General features: G+C 34.0%; 1 pseudogene; it reads right to left on the bottom strand.

The window, feature by feature from the left end:
* Positions 1-16,966: 16,966 nt before the first annotated feature.
* Positions 16,967-17,384, bottom strand: LOC113253636 (iron-sulfur cluster assembly 1 homolog, mitochondrial-like; annotated as a pseudogene).
* Positions 17,385-18,089: the final 705 nt, after the last annotated feature.

Here is an 18,089-nt window from a genome sequence, read left to right as displayed (position 1 = left end):
GATATGCAAGTCTTAATTCCTTAGTAAATAGTGCTTTTTCAGGCATTCAAAGTGTTCTCAGTTAATAATGATATCAGCTTAAAAATAGTAAACCCAATTCCTAAAATTTAAAATTCACTTATTTAACTTTTAGAGTGGTTAATTACCAATATTAGTGTACTGTTTCATAAAAATATTTTTAGATAAAAGGTTATTTTAAATCTGAACAATCATCTAAAATTTTAAAGAGCAACTAATAAATTATTTACATTGTATTCTAAAATATTTTTAGAGACAGAACAAAATGTAAAAACGTGTAAACTTCTTGCTAAACCTATGTACACAAACCTGACAAAATTTAGACAAAAAATAAACCTCAGTGGAGCTAGATTGAGTACACATTTTACAGCCATCATTGTTTTTGTTAAGAAGGAAATATAGCAGGGGCACCTAGGTGGCTCAGTCGTTAAGCGTCTGCCTTCGGCTTGGGGAGTGATCCCGAAGTTCTGGGATCGAACCCCGCGTGGGGCTTTTCTGCTGGGAGCCTGCTTCTTCCTCTCCCACTCCCCCTGTTTGTGTTCCCTCTCTCACTGGCTGTCGCTCTCTCTGTCAAATAAATAAATAAAATCTTAAAAAAAAAAAAAAAAAAACGAAGGAAATATAGCATTCCTATTCGGAAAGGAGGCAAAAAGACAAACCCAAAAGCACTAGGCAATAATCTATAGACTATGTAGCAAAACATGTAAAACAAATAGATGAGTAAGCACAAAATGGTGGAAGTGTAAAACAAAATGAGTATGGTAGGCAGAATCCTAAGATAACCCCCAAGATTCCTCATCCTCAGTATACACACACCTTCCAGTTACTCAAACACTAACATGCTGATGGAAAGGGATTTTGCATATATAATTAAAGTATTGAGGTCCCAACCCAGTTGACTTTAAGATAGAGTGTTCTCAGTGGAACCAAGCTAACTGGATAAGGCCTTAAAGAGGGTGGGCTATTTCTGGAGAGGTAATCAGAATATAATGGGTAGCTCGATGCAAAAGAAATTCTTCATTTCTGGCCTTGAAGATGGAGTTAATGACAAGAAGTGTGGGTAGCCTCTAGGAGCTGAGAGTAGCCTGGGCCAACAGGCAGCAAGGAACTGAATTCTTTTTTGTTGTTGTTGTTAAGATTTTATTTATTTATTTGACACACAGAGAGACAGCCAGCAAGAGAGGGAACACAAGCAGGGGGAGGGGAAGAGGGAGAGGAAGAAGCAGGCTCCCAGCAGAGCAGGAAGTCCGATGCAGGTCTCCATGCGGGGCTCAATCCCAGTACCCTGGGATCATGCCCTGGGCCGAAGGCAGACGCTTAACAACTGAGCCACCCAGGAGCCCCAGGAACGGAATTCTGACAGCAACCTGAATGAGCTTGGAAGACGACACTAATATCCAGATGAGAACACAAAGAGAACCCAAAGAGCAAGATATAAGCCTGTTACAAGTGGAGGCAAATGAGCAGTAGAGAAGGGAAGCTGACAATATAGACGTGATACATGGTGATTGACAGGGCAAGGTCCAGAGGAAATGTAGTGGGGAAAGAATTGAGATCTATGTAGAAGGATTGTATTTGATTAGGACAAGTAATCTCTCCTTCCCCGGGACTAAAGAAGATTAAAACAAGGACTAATTTATTTAAATTTGTATTGTGGGGGTGGGTAATTGGGATGCTGAATCACTCACAGTTGATAGGCTCAGTTATTACCTGAAACAGAAGTCTGGTTTTTTCTTCTTTGCAAATGAAAAGGAAGGCTATGAGGATGGGTGAAACCTTGACTGGAGCGATTTATTTATGGAAATATGACTGAGGAGTTTACCAAGAATAATTAAAAAAAAAATTGTCAAAGAGCCTCAAAAATCAAACTGAGGTTATAGACCAGAAATTTTTAAAAAGATTTTTTTAAAGAAAATTAAATCTCATTATGTGTATATTAAATGTCAAATTTTTAGCCATAGAGGAGGTACTTAAAATAAAGCAAAATAAAAATTTTAAATATTTTCCTTAAAAAGAATATTTGATAAAAGAGTGTCTACTGAAATTGCTTTTGAAATCACTGTTTTTTGTATTTGAGAAGTGTTAAGAAATTAGAGGTCTCTTGAATATAGAATCTAGTCCCTATTTAAATACCATCAGTGCTATCTGAACTAGGCAACACGGAAACAGGTTGGTTATCCTTTGCTGACCCTAGCATCCCTTTACTGCATCTGCCAATCATTTAGGGGAAGAGCTATTTATTTAAATACGTCTTTCTATGCATTTTGGAGAGAAATGTTTTTAGGAGTTTTGAGAAGAAAAATGTATGGACTCATTCACACAACAATGCAGTGTGAATTGAGGGTTATGTCATCCTCCTTCCTCGCACATGGTTTATGATTAAGGAGCTTGCAATTGCTCAGGCTTTATTCAACAAATATTTATTGAGTTCTGACTGAATTCAGAGTTCTGAGCTTGGTCCAGTGAATACATAAAAAACAAACAAGCCTAGAAACCAAACTAAAACAGAACAAAAACCTAGAAACAAAACAAATAAACAAGAAAACAGAGTCCCTAACTAACATCAGTGTACTCAAATTTTAGTACACAATTCTTTGGAATAAATGCTGGGAAAGGAGTGAAACTGAGACCAGACAGGAGAAAATGATTCTAAGCTCTCATGAGGTCAGAACAAGCGGACTAGAAAAAGTAAAAATTAAATGAGTCATGACTAGTTAAGTAAAGAAGGGGGAAGTGAATAGGACATGGCAAAGAAAGAAGCAAGTCTTGGAGAAAACGAATATGGTCCCTAAACATTGTGCATTTGAAGAATTAAGAGCATTTTGGTATGACTGGAGCAGAAAGGTGTATGTGGAGGTGAAATAGCTCTATGCACCAACTGGGATCAGATTGCAAGATTCTTGGGCTATTTTAGGATGCTTTAGAACTTACCCAAAAAAGCAATGGTCCTGAAGTTTCTACTGATTTTTAAGCAGTACTGACATTATCACATTTGTATTTTAGAAAGAGTATCCTAATTGTAGTGTGGAGAATGGATTAGATGTTATTAGATAGGACTACAGGACGTGGATTAAGAGTTTGATACAGTAATTCATTTAAAGTTGAGAGGTTATGGTGGACTGAACATGGGTATTAGCTATGGAGACAAGAAGTGGAAGGATTTGAGAGAAGGGATTTGGTATCTATTTCAATGTAGGAATGAGGATTGGGAATGCAGAGGTGGGATTGGGGAAAAATAATAACTGGATTTCAGTAGAGCTGATGAGCAAGGTAATTTTCAAGTTAGTGAAAGCACAGAAATTTCATTATATAACTGCTATCTATTGTAATGGGTCTGCTCTTTTAACATCCAAAATTTAGAGTCAGGGGATTGCATATGTTCTCAGCATTACAAAGGCTGCAGCTTCTAGAAAAATATATATTTTAATCTTTACCAGTGCTTTCCTATACCATTATAGATGATCAAAACACATTTTTGGCTATTGTTGCGTTTGAGCTGATGAATGATATGTTTATCTTATTTCAAAGAAATATCTATGGATAGTTTCTACAATTTTTAGTTTTGGTAACTTCTTCAGTATTCTTATTTGCTTTTTCTTATGTTTTTTCTCTGATTTTATTGTTTGACATTGCATTTCGACATGTTGTTAGTCTTAATATTTTAGGATATGAGGAAAGCAGTATGAATGTGTCTATTAGTTCTTACTTTATCCAGAACATTGATCTCAGTCAACAAGGTGACAGGCTGTACCCTTTCTATGCCTCATCAGAAGAGATTAAAATATTGGTTAATTAGGGGCGCCTGGGTGGCACAGCGGTTAAGCGTCTGCCTTCGGCTCAGGGCGTGATCCCGGCGTTATGGGATCGAGCCCCACATCAGGCTCCTCCGCTATGAGCCTGCTTCTTCCTCTCCCACTCCCCCTGCTTGTGTTCCCTCTCTCAGTGGCTGTCTCTATCTCTGTCAAATAAATAAATAAAATCTTTAAAAAATATATTGGTTAATTATAGCACCAATAAAACTATCAATACTCAGAATATGCATCACAACTATTCCCTAGTTGAGAAGTAAAAAAAAAAAAAAAAAATTTCCACAAGGAGTCATTTTGTACAATTAACTAGCTAGCTTATTGATTTCTTCTTCTCTATGGTTGCTGAAGACGTTGCTGAATGAATCATATCTCAAAAATTAAAAATCGTTCTTTTTTTCAGGAAAAAGTCATTATGGAATCCTAGAAATTAATAAAAAGAGCTAAGTATAATTTAATGCTAATTATGGCCTATTTTTAAACTGACAAAAATTTTTTTGTATACATTACTTGATTAATTAATATTCATTGAGTTGATCTTCATGGTTCCTTTTGCAAATTCTATCATAGTAAAACAGCTTCAACTACTATATTCTTCTCTGTCAAGTTGAAAAAAATTTCTTTAAATGTAGATTATTAGTCTAAATAAATCTACCTGTTGCTCTACTTAAACCATGATGGGAAAACATTACATATTTTAAAATAATTTAAAAATATTTTGCTTCTGCACATGATGTGATGAGCACCAGGTGTTATACACAACCAAAGAATCTGTGAACACTACCTCAAAAACTAATGATGTTGGCTAATTGAATTAAAACAAAAAATATTTTGCTTCTTAAGCAACAATAACAGCAAAGTTAATTTGCCAAGTTATGCCAAATCAAAAGGAGGGAAAATGAGTTTACTAATTAAAGATTGTTGGAAAATGTACCTAAAATTAAAGAGAAAAATTAAAAATTAGAAAAGATGTGCTGAAGATGAAACAGAAATAGAAACTTTTGCAGAAGATTATTTGCTTTAGAAACTCTTAAGGAGCTAAAGAAAAAACAACTGTATGTTCCTTTTTTGAAAAGTCTTGTAAAAGAAGAAATTAATAGAAGGCGGTATAGAAAGAGTTACTCTCATCTATGAGCAGGTACAGACTACTGAAATTCTTAGTGCTAATCTGTTGAGAATTACATGAAATAGTTACATCTTTTGGCAAAAAAAGCAGAAGAAACCTGCATGAAGAAGGACCAAATAACTATATAACAGCAATACTTTTTTGAGTTTTCTCTATTTGATCCATAAGATTTTACATATTCTAGGTTTAATATAAATGTCTTTTATTATTCATACTTTATTCTTTAAATAAACACTATATTAGTTCTAATGAGTATGTGCCCCAACATTAAGCTTCTTAATCAGGAAAAAACAGATATTTGTAGGAACAGCTGGACGTCTTACAGACTAATTTGTGACAGTGGTTTTGATTCTTGCATATTTACACTGTTTCTCTTTGGTCCTCATCCCACTTAGTTGTGACCTCTTTGGGTCCTTTTGACATAGTTACTACCTAACATTTGGTGTTTTCCACATTTCTCTTTCTGGGGAATCAACAGAAAAAAATGTTCCATAATTTTGGTACTTTGTTCTACTACCAGAGTACATGACTGGAAGGAAGTATCATACACTTAAAATGAACCAGAGCAAAGCTCTTAATTTACTTTGAAGTTGCCTTAAAAATCTCAATTTCTAATAACAGCATTTTGGGGGGCTATAAAATAATTCCCAATATATTTTTTAACATTTATTTATATATTTGAGAGGAAGAGAGAGAGAGCCAGCAGGGGGAGAGGCAGAGGGAGAGAGAGAATCTCAAGCGGACTCCCTGCTGAGTGTGGAGCCTGACATGAGACTCTATCCCAAGACCCTGAGATCATGACCTTAGTCAAAATCAAGAATTGGATATCTAATTGACTGAGCCACCCAAGTGCCCCAATTCCTAATATTAAAAATGCTGCATTTATTTAACAATTGTTATGTATAAGCAGTTTAGATGCATTGTTCTTGCTAATCTTCCCATCACATTTATGTTGCATATGTAATCACCACTTTATACACAAGAAAAGTGATATTTCGAGAGGATAAGTAATGTTCTTAAGGTGGTATTTGAAACCATACCCCTCTGAAATGGAAGTTTATATGCTTAACAACCACGCTTTATATATATTGTCTTGACGATTATATCATGAAACCTATAAAAATAATCTGATGGAAGATAATTTCTGTATCTTTCCTGAAATATCAGGCTGGTATACATGGTTTATCATTGCAATAGAGTGCATAGGCACTTTAGGAGAAATATTAAAATAAGGCTTTAGATTTTATAACCATGACTAGGAGTGTTAAGACTCTAGAATGGATTAATATTAAAATAATAATAATAATTGAAAATTACATATGTAAAATGGTTTAATTTGTATACATTTCTATCACTCTAATCTGTTGTGTATGTGTTTATAATATGTATTTACTTCTCTCTATACATGCTTATGGCTAAACACAAGGTTGAATGCAAATATTGCCATTAAATAATTTTACTGTTTTTAAACATCTGTAATCAAATTCTAAATGTTTGACATTATAGAGCAAGAACAAAAATTTCTTATTTCACATTTTGGATTATGTCTAAATTCACTATACAGTGTATTTTCTATACTAAATAATAACCATTTACTGAATTATTTTTGCATCAATTGAAATACCCCTACCCCATTCCCCATTTTAGTATGCTAACATGGATCATTCTTTCATCCTGGTCAATAAATCCTACATAGTCACCCCACATTGTTATTTATTATTATTATTATTATTATTATTATTATTATTATTGAATGTGTTGTTGCTATTTATTTATCTACTTTTTCGTCACTATTTATAAATAGTGCATCTATGTTCACAGATAGGTTCCCACAATTTTTATTCCTTTGGTTGTTTTTTGTTTTCGGGTTTTTTTTTTTTTTTGGCTTAATATCAAATCATACTAGCTTTAAAATATGGGTGAGCCAACTTTGTCTGTTGTCAAATATTTTTAATATAAAAGTGGTTATAGATTCACCTGAAGGTTGATTAATTGTACAAATATCAAGTCTTAACATTTTGAGAGGTTTGCAGATCTAGTGAGATGTATTACGCACTGCTCCAATTCATTTGGTTCACTGGTTTATTAAAGTATTCTCTTTTTTCTTTGATCAACCTTGATGATTTATATTTTTTTTCAGAAAATTGTCAACAGTTATTCAAAACTGTGTGTATACATATGTACACACACATTAATAAAATTACATAACAAAATTATTTTTCAATGTATTTATTCATATAAATAGATGTTTATTTTATTTTTGAATAAGAAATACATATACATGAGAAAAAACCAAAATGCACAAAAAGTATAGAGGTAAGGGAAGTTTGCCATTTTTACGCTACCAATCTGTCCTATTCACCTGCTAAGGGCCAACTCTAGGATATGTGGGGGAAATATTTTTTATTGAATATGTTTTTAAAATATCTCAAAATTTATAGGTTCATGTGAGGCAATAGTGATTTATTGATCAAGCAATCTACAGATTTAATGAAACCCTTATCAAAATACCAACAACACTTTTCACAGAACTAGAACAAAGAATCCTAAAATTTGTATGGAATCACGAAAGGCTTCAAATAGCCAAAGCAATCTTGAAAAAGAAAAACAAAACTGGAGTCATCACAATTCCAGATTTCAAGTTATATTAAAAAGCAGTAGTAATTAAAATAGTATGGAACTGGCATAAAATAGACACAGGTCAATGGAATAGGAAAGAAAACCCGGAAATAAACCCATAATTATATGTCACTTAATCTTCAACAAAAGAGGAATGAATATACAATAGGAAAAAGACAAGTCTCTTCAACAAAATACTCTTGGGAAAACTGGACAGAAACATGCAAAAAAATGAAACTAGACCACTTTCTTACACCACACACAAAATAAATTCAAAATAGATGAAAGTAACCATCAAAATCGTAGATTTGTCTAACATCAGCCCCAGCAACATCTTTCTAGATAACTCTCCCGACACAATGGAAATAAAAGCAAAAATAAACTATTGGGACTACATCAAATTAGAAAGTTTTTGCACAACAAAGGAAATAATCAACAAAACTAAAGTCAGCCTGCTAAATGAGAGAAAATATTTGCAAATGGCATATCTAATAAAGGGTTAGTATCCAAAATATGTAAAGAACTGATACAACTCAAAATCAGAATACCAAAAGAATACCAAAACACTAATTCAAAAAGCTATATGCACACCTATGTTTATTGCAATATTATTTACAATAGCCAAACTATAGAAGCAGCCCAAGTGTCCATTGATAGATGAATGGATAAAGAAGATGTGTATATATACATGATGGAATATTACTCAGCCATAGAAAAGAATGAAATCTAGCTATTTGCAGCAACATGGATGGAGCTAGAGAGCATAACAGTCAGAGAAAGACAAATACCATATGATCTCACTCTCTTGTTGAATTTAAGAAATAAATGAGCAAAGGACAAAAAGAGAGAGTGAAACCAAGAAACAGACTCTTAACTTTAGAGAACAAACTGATGGTTACCAGAGTGTGTGTATATATTGGTTAAGAATTATTTCTGATTTAGACAATGAGTAAAAAAAGGCTAAATGAAGAATTTGTATGGTATTCTATTTAATCCCAGGGAGGAGTGGGAGAAAGGAACATTCTCTTAAAAAAAAAAAAAAAAAAAAAAAGATTTAGAATAATGAATGAAGAAGAAGAACTTAGATATTTGATTTTGCTAATCAGTGCATACAAAGATTCTTTCTAAGCACCATCTCTCCCTGTTCAGTTCCAGTAAGTATTTCTTAGTGTTCTTTATTGTCAAATGGTCACTCCTGGCTAATTTTACATGCCCCACCTAAAGAAAAATGTACCAATGCTATTATAATGCATGGCTATTTGGAGCCTGTTCTACACAGAGCTTCTTGCATCTGAAGTTCTTATTTATTTCTGGCTGCATCATTAATGATTTTCCATTATCCGTCATGACATCTGTGAATACTGGCTTCCATTTACTTTATCAAATGTTGTTACTGAGCTCCCCTGATGATGACAACAGATGCAAGCCTTACCTGGAGTTTTCAGGAAAATGTGAAGGAACAATCATTCATTTTCTAGCCATGCTAAATTAACCATCCAAAAGTTTGTAGCACACATGCAAAACAAGGTATCTTCTACAAGGTCCTAACTTCTCAGGAGGTTGTGAGGACTTTCATGTTGACTCAATCCCTGTCTCCACTGAATACCAGTGGGAGGATAGACAAGGGCCGTGAATGGGGCAGGCAGAGTGGCCTCTTCAAGCACAAGGAGCATCTGTCCCTCTTCAGACACAGCCTCAAACCAACCCAGGAGAGAAGTATCACCATATAAACTAGAGGCTGGAGAGTACCTGAACCGGAAGTGCTTGTTAACCTTCCGGAGCAAGAATCTCAAAAGCCTCAGAGGCAGTAGTTGGACATCCTACAGGTGGAGCTGGTGGAAGAGGAGGTGGCTTCCCTCAGTGCCGGTTGGAGAGATACAGGAGATAACAAACACCTGCTTATCTCCGGGAAAGCTGTCCGCTGTGAGTGGCTCCTTGCGGGATTTCGGGTGAGTGAAACCCCAGCCAGAGGCTGGCTCGGCGCTCCAGTCTGAGGGTCGGCAAATGTGTGTAGGCGTTCTGGTGAAAGTAACTACTCCTGTGTCTACAACTCCCGGAACCTCTTATGTGTCCACAACTCCTCCTCCCATTGGACAGTCATCAGAACTATTATAATATAACTATTATAATGGCAACCCATTCTCAAGTGATCCTAGGAAAGAAGTGCCTTGTGGATCACACAGCAGTTCTGCTTGCCAGCTCACCCTTGGGGATCTGGGGGCTAGTGACCAGGGAGGAGTGCATACAGCAAGTCCCACACTTTTTCAGGGCATCCATCGAGGCAACCCCACACAGGGCAGAGGCTTAGAGTATATCCTAAGCTAAAAAAAAAAAGCTCCAGGGCTCACGTGGTTCTCAGTCTCTTCCTAGGACACTCATGGTAGCTGGCCCCAAGGAGTGGAGAGGAGCTGAGACAGAGCCTATTGCTCAGGTCTGGGAGAGTAATGCCCCTGCCCGGTGTTCCATATACATGCAAAGTATTTCACGCATATGACAACAATTATGAATATATTTATATTGTCATTCTGAAATATATGTGCACATGGTTTTGCACTTGTTTTTTTTTTTTCATTTAATCATGTCTTTGATATGCTTTCCACTTACATATGGAAAGAAAAAGAAAAGTCTCATTCTTTTTAAGTAGCTGCACAGTTACTATCATATTAAAGTCCTATAATTTATGTGATGCTTCATTGTTTAATAGTACATTTATGTACTATTATTTATGGCATCAGATCTAATCATTCTTAATTACAGAGAGTGCCATACTGAATGTCCCTTAATGTACAATATTTTGTGCAAGTTTATAGTAGTTATAGGATAAATTCTTGTAAAGGAATATACTGTTACAAAATTATGCTCATTTTAAACTTGATAGAGAATACCTAAATACCCTTTTTGTGAGTCCAAACAGTTCATATTCTCACTTTTAAAGAATTAGGAGAATATCTGCTTCTATACACTATCACATAGTGTATATTATCAATCTTGATCTTTATTCTGACAAATGAAAAAACAAAGTCTTATAAATTTATCTAATTATAAGATGTGTTCTTCATCCTCCTATCTGTTTAAAATCCATTTAAATTTACTTTCTCTGAATTGTAGGTTTATACCCTTTTCATATTTTTATGTGGGTTGGTGTTCTTTTTTATATCACAGCCATTTATCCGTAAGTTTTAAAAACACCCCCCCTACAGTGTTTTCATTTTAATTTCAGTTTTATTTATAGTGAATGATTTTTGACTTGGAAGAAATTGAGCATTATGTGTTTCTATGTATAGTTTCTGAGCAGAAAGAATTCTTCATATTAATAAACACATATGCTACTCATACAAAACTTGCACGTGATATATTAATTAGCACATAGCTTCCTGTTTTCTTTTATACTTTTATGGCTTCCAATTTTTCAGTTTAAATGTTTGATTTAGCTGGAGTTTTGGTATAAAGCAGAGATATTTTTCCCTTTGGTGTGTAATGCCATATTTATTATACATCTTAGACATTTAGAATCTTCAGGTTTTATTCATCCACATTAGGTATAGTTTTTACATTTTAATTCTAAAGTATAGTTAATTTTTATATTCTAATATATAGTTAGTTTTCATCAATATATTTTGAGATACTTGTATAAAATATTCTAATAACTATCTTCATAATTAGGCGTAAATTAGGGCAGCTTTGAAAGAAAAGATAATATATTCATTTTAATTCTACCTAAACACAATGGGTGTTTAGAATGGAGCAGCTAAGAATAAATAAATATATGATGGATTCACATGGTTTTAAAAGTTTCTGCTTCATGATAAAATGTAATTGTAGAATGTGAAAGGCAACAATAATGCTTGCTTTTGAAAAGTAGAGTTTCAAGAGTGGTAGCAGTTAGAATATACACTTGGATTTGAATCAAAAGTTTTGTTGCTACCGAAAGTGTGTTCTTGGGCCTGTGCCTCAGTCCCTTTGAAGATCACTTCGCTCATCCATAAAATAGAGATTAAAAAAATTCATTCTACTCCAAAAGGTTACTTTTAAGTATTCAAACCTTTTAACCAGTTTTGTCCATCATGCATGCCCCATTTTGGGAGACATACTAATCTGAGAGAGTGCAAGATAAATAGTAGGCAATATGTGAAAAGAAAATACCAAGAAGGGGTCAAAGGTGGATCCCTAAAAAGCACATTGTCTTCCGAAAGCATGTATTTAATGTCATGATCTTGAACATATGGCTAACTCATTTCTCTTTAAATGACTTTATTTTCCCTTTGGCTGTCTTTCTTCTGTTCGTCAAAGTTTGTTCTTCAAAGCACATGCATCAGATGTTTTTTTTTCCCTTTGTTAACTTCCGGTGATGACTAATGAACTGTCATGTACCAAAGTTCATTTTTTTCCTTACAAAAGTATAATTGAAGAATTGGAACCTAATTACACTAGTTTAACCATTTACTGTCTTAAGTATTTACTATAAATCAACAGATATTTATGAGGTTTTCCAGGCAGACACTAGGGGTATAATATGTGGCTGAAGTAAACAAAAGATAAATGTATTCCTTGCACTCATTGAGCTTTTAGTGAATAACACAAAGTTCAGTTAATTTCAAGGCAGTGTAAGTGTGATGATAGTAAATGCAGGGTGTTACAGTAACTCACGTAAAGTCCTGGGAGGTTAGAGAGGCACTGGGCATGTAAGCCCTGTACCCTCAGAATCAAGGACTACTCCAGAAGTATACAATAAAAATAATAGAAATGTGGTGGAAAGAAGAAAACCCATGTACCTTGTAGAAGAAACAATATAAGATCTGAGAGAAATTTTGAATGTCTTAAAATCATATTAAATGTAATAGAGATTTAAGAACCATTGATTTTTTATTTTAGAAGCATAATTTCACTTTGTATGGAAAATGTATATACGTTCAATAGGCCTGGTGAGTAGGGAAACAGTTCAGTTTTTGAGACTTTACTAATGCAAAGATGATGATTTATTGAATTTAGGAGGTGGCAGTAGAAATAAAAAAGAGAAGACAGCTGTTTAAGCTTCTACAGAATTAGTTTAGGAAGTGGCTGTAGGGAGAAAGGGAGGAAAAGATACAGAGAAACGTTTTTAGGTTTCTGGCTTGATTGCTAGGCTATATTCTGGTTATTGGTTACTCAATAGTGCTTTTTCTCTTTGTTACCTTTTTGAAGAGTTTTTCTGGGTTGAGAGAAGATTTTGGGGGACGGGAGGGGAGCACGTCAGGATTGGAGTTCTAAGATTTCATTTTTGGTTTTGGGGGGTTTTTTAAAAATATTTTTTGTTTAAAGATTTTATTTTATTTTAGAGAGAGGGCACAAGTGGTGGGGGAGGGGCAAAGGTCAAGGGAGAGAGAGAGTCTTAAACGGACTCTGCGCTGAGCTCAAAGCCCCACACAGGGGTCAGTCTCATGACCCTGAGATCATGACCTGAGCCGAAGCCAAGAGCTGGACGCTTAACCAACTGAGCCACCCGGGTGCCCCAAGATTTCATCTTTAATTAGGGTTCCTCAACACTCTTAAGGTGAATGATTACTGTTCATAGTTAAAAAAACACACAAAATAAAAATAACTCTAATATCCATAACCCAGATATAACTAGTCCTAACATTTTGGTTATATATTTAAATTTTACATAAATGGTTTATATATGTATATTTATATATTATAAAATATATTTTATAATATATTTTATATGTATATTACAAATTACATATAAACTTTACATATATATACGTTATATATAAATTATTCATTTTTCTTCTCTGCTCTGGTTTTGCCATCTTTCCTATTCCTATGATTTTTATGCCTCAATTATTTAAAATGTGTCATCTTCTTATGGCACTTTCTCATGTTTATAGTATTTAGCAGAAACTAACTTTATTACTTTTATCTGTAAATATACTTTATTAATGTTAAGGTGATTTAAAGGTTTATTCATGTATTTTATTAAAATATGCTTTTTAATATATAAAAAACAAACACATATAGAAGATTAGGTCATTTAAATCTTAGTAGCTTTTGTCTTTACAGTAAAGTCATCAAAATATATGTGTAAATAATATTTTATATATATTGTATATATGCATGTTTTTGTGTATATATGTTTCATATTGTGTATCACTGTTGGTAAGTATGTGGCTAAAATACTTAAAGTTATGCTGTATATTTACTATGCAACTATTAACAAAACAAAAATAATTTTTTGTTTTTCACTTTATTTTAATATTCTAATTTATTTGTTGCATGTACATCAGGAACAAGTTGTATACAATTTTTAGAAAGGTTAAAGTAAAGGAAAAATAAGAGTACCTAAAAAATTTACAAGAAAACATCAATTAGTTTAAAACTTTTATCAGCTATGGGTGCCTGGGTGGTGCAGTTGTTTAAGTGTCCAACTCTTGGTTTCAACTCAAGTCATGATTTCAGGGTCGTGACATGGAGCCCTGCATTGGGCTCTGCTCTTGGTACAGTCTGCTTGGGTTTCTCACTCCATCTCCCCCTGCCCCTCCCCTCCCTAAAATAAATAAATAAATATTTTTTAAATATTATCAGCTATGTATTTGGAAATTTAAGATAACTTTTAGTTACGCAAAGGAGTCTTAAATTATGAGCAATGTGTATATTACCAAACTGACTTTTTTGTAAATGACCTTCAGTATTATATGTGCGTATGTGTTTGTATAAAACATATACATTTACAGTACATTTATAATCATAGATATATATGGTTTTTTTCCTAATGATAACTAAAATATGGGCTAGAAATTTTATCTCCTAGGTGGTCATTTTGAGCATTTGAGAATTGAATAAATGAAAACTGCCAGAGTTGTCTCTGTAACTGTCCTTTATCCTAATCATTGGTTTATGTATGTATTTTTAAATGATGTAAATTTTACAGAGTGAAATGCAGAAATATTAAGTATACAATTTGCAACATTTGACAGAGATGTACATTCTTAACTTCAATCAAAATAGATCATTTCCATCTTCCCAGTAAATTCCCTTTATCCCTTCTGGTCAATACACATTCCCAGTAAACAACCAGTGTTTTGATTCCTATCAGCATAAATTAGTCTTGTCTTTTCTTACATTTCATTGAGCGAAATCTTTAGTGTCTGGCTTCCTTTACTGAACATAACGTTTTAGGGATTCATCCATGTTGTTTGTGAAATTAGTGGTCCTCTCTTTATTATTGCTAACGGGTATATTATTTTAAAATTACAACACAATTTGTTTACCCAGTCTCCTATTGATGGATATTTCAGTGTTTCTAGTTTGGGGCTACTATGAGTAGAGTTGTTATAAACAGTTTTTGCTTAAGTATTTCATGAACCTGTGTTCCCATTACCTTGAATAAATAGCTAGGAGTTAAATTGCTGGACCATTGGTAGTTATTTAACTTACTAAGGCATGGCTCAAACTGGATGTGCCAGATTACACAACCACCAAAAATGTCTGAATATTATAGTTGTCCACATACTCGCTAACATTTAACATTAATCATCTTTTTAATCATACTCATTCTAGAGAGAATTAAGTGGTATCTCACTGTTTTAATTTGCATCTTCCCAATATTGAGTCCATTTTCATGTGCCTTTGGTCATTGATTTAGATTTTTTTGTGAAGTTCCTATATAAAATATAGATATGATGTAACTTAGATTTTTATTTCTTTTTGTGTCATTTGAGTTGAATTTATTGGCATAAAGTTGCTTAAATATTCCATAATATTTGTCTTTTAATATATCTGAGATCTGCAGTGATATCCATTCATTCTTGTTCTTGATCATGAAAAGACTTTTTCTTTGTTTCTTGATCAGTCTGTTTAAAAATTTTGAGCTAACTTTTGCTAAATCACTGACTTTTTAGCTATTTAATTAATGTTTTCAAAGAATTGACTTAAGTTATATTAATATTTTCTGTTATTAGATTTTTTATTTCACTGAATTCAACTTTCATATTTCTCTTATTTACTTTTTTGTTTCTGATTTGCCCTGCTTTTCTGTTCTTTTTTTTCCTATTATTAAGGAAGAAAATCCCTTTATTTTCAACTTCTGTACTTTCCTATCATAAACATTAGAAAGCTGTAAATTTTGCTCACATTGTTGTGTTATTGGACTCCAAAGATTTGCATTTGTATTTTTATTGTCATTTGGCTTGAAATATTTTCTAATTTCCCTTGTGATTTCTTGAGTAATGGGTTGATTGATGTGTTATTTAATTTCCAAATAGTTTAAGAATTTTCATTCTCTCATTCTCTATTGATTCTCTATTGATTGCTAATATAATTCAGTTTTAGTCAGAGAATTGCAGAATATTCTGCAAGATCAATAATTTCAAAGTTATTGAGGCTTAATTTATAGCCCAGTATATCCTAACTTGGTGAACATTTTATGTGTACCGATAAGAAATTACTGGTGCAGGGGCACCTGGGTGGTGCAGTCGTTAGACGTCTGCCTTCGGCTCAGGGCGTGATCCTGGCGTTCTGGGATCGAGCCCCACGTCAGGCTCCACTGCTGGGAACCTGCTTCTTCCTCTCCCACTCCCCCTGCTTGTGTTCCCTCTCTCGCTGGCTGTCTCTCTCTGTCAAATAAATAAATAAATCTTAAAAAAAAAAAAAAAGAAATTACTGGTGCATCTTCTTGGTTCTGTCAAACTTCATTTTATTCTATTAGTGCAGGCTGGCCTACTTGGTTTATATATTAGTGTTAGCTTGTGGCAATTGCCCTATGGTGTGGTATTTACTCCAAAGTTTTGTCCTTTATTGGGTCTTGCTGAGAGACTCACTGAATCTTGCTGGGCCATGAATTCAGTATTCACCACATTGCATAATCTTTGCTATCCCCATTCATCTTCCAACTCTGTAGCAGGTCATCTTCGTAATACCTCTTATAGTTGAACTCTGAGTATGAGTTGCCCAGCCCTTGGTCAAATAAATACCTGTGGTGAATCCCCACACAGACTTCACTTCTCACATGCAGTTCTTTCTTTTCAAACCCTGTTTTGCAGATTTCTGCTATATTAACACCATGTGAGTCCTAGATCTCTCTTCTTTGCTTAGTGAGATTACAGCCTTGTTAGGCTACATTTCATGAACATTGGCAGAAAACTGTTCCAAGGCAGAAACCTAAGAGGATCATAGCACTCTCCACGTGAGTTTCCTTCTTTCAAGGAACACACTCGTGAGCTGCCTATTGGTCAGTGCCTGAAAACTGTTGCCTAATATATTGTGTCTAATTTTATAAATAATTGTAGGGCTTTTTTCATCTTTAAAATGCATCACTTTTTCTCATACCTTATAAACCTTAACTATGTGATGGTGAGTGATGTAATTTTTTCAGTAAGCCTAGGACCTCCATGAATTTTCCTGAAGCTTATAGCTAGAGTAGTCAGGTATAAAAGCTTTCATTCCTTTGGTTCCTTTGATACATTCCTTTGATGTTTGGGTTATTGAAAACAGACTCACTAGATAATTTAACTTTAGCATAATCTATTTCTATTCCTCAGAGTGTTAGCTGTGCTTTCTTTTTGATGAACATTCTCTTCTGGCTCCATCTTGAACAACTTCTTCATCAGAATCTCCTTTTCTTATAATCTAGAATACAGGAGAATACTCTTGTCAAGAGAAAGTCACTAGAGCCCCTGGTTGGGACACCAACTTTCAGACCTACATGTTCAGGCTTGTCTTTAAGAAGTTGTTTTATCTTGTTTACTGCTGCAGGTGTAGGGGGTGAGGACAGCCCCAGTGGGCTGTGGCTTCTTCTTGCTCACCGCCCAGAAAGTGGCCTAGACTAACGAAGTGGACATTCTCACTGCCCTGGTGCCTTGCGCTGGGGCTCAGGTACCTCAGCCTCTCTCCAGGGGCATGGTGGCCACCTATTAATAATTATTTTTGTTGGAAGAGTAAGTCTGGTACCAGTAACTCTTTCATAGCCAGAAGTAAAAATCACAAACCACACTTTGGAGTATAGTTGAAACCACTGAATAAATATTTTCTGTCTTATATAGGTTTGCACTTATATAGCAATAAAGCTATTTGTGACCTATTAGTAGGGACGGAAGTAGATATGATGACAAACACTTATGTAATGCTATTTCTTGCATCTGTAGAGATTATAAAACCAATGTTTTAAAATTGTTATCAGTTTGCAATAATATATGCAAGTATCTCACACTGGAAGCGTGTACATTTTAACATTTTCTCTCTCTACTAAAAAATAATTTGTGTACAAATTATTCCAAATATATGTATAAATTATTACAAATATTGAAAAGATCTGTTACCTAGATGTTCCTATTTTTCTTCAGGTTTATTTTTTCTAATACCATGTACTGTAATTATTACGTCAAAAAGTTAAATGTGGTAAAAGTGCTCAATTTTCTCAAAGTAGTGAGCATGTACCTCTGAGATTATTCTCAAAACAGGATTATGTATAAACCAATATTTTCTCATTTTTCATCTTTTCATTAATCTCTCTCCCTAATTCAATATTACGCATTCATTTGCCCTTG

Source organism: Ursus arctos, unplaced genomic scaffold (assembly GCF_023065955.2).
Source record: "Ursus arctos isolate Adak ecotype North America unplaced genomic scaffold, UrsArc2.0 scaffold_20, whole genome shotgun sequence".
Lineage (NCBI taxonomy): Eukaryota > Metazoa > Chordata > Mammalia > Carnivora > Ursidae > Ursus > Ursus arctos.
The sequence above is the reverse complement of the archived record's forward strand: the minus strand, read 5'-3'. Positions and strand labels throughout refer to the sequence as shown.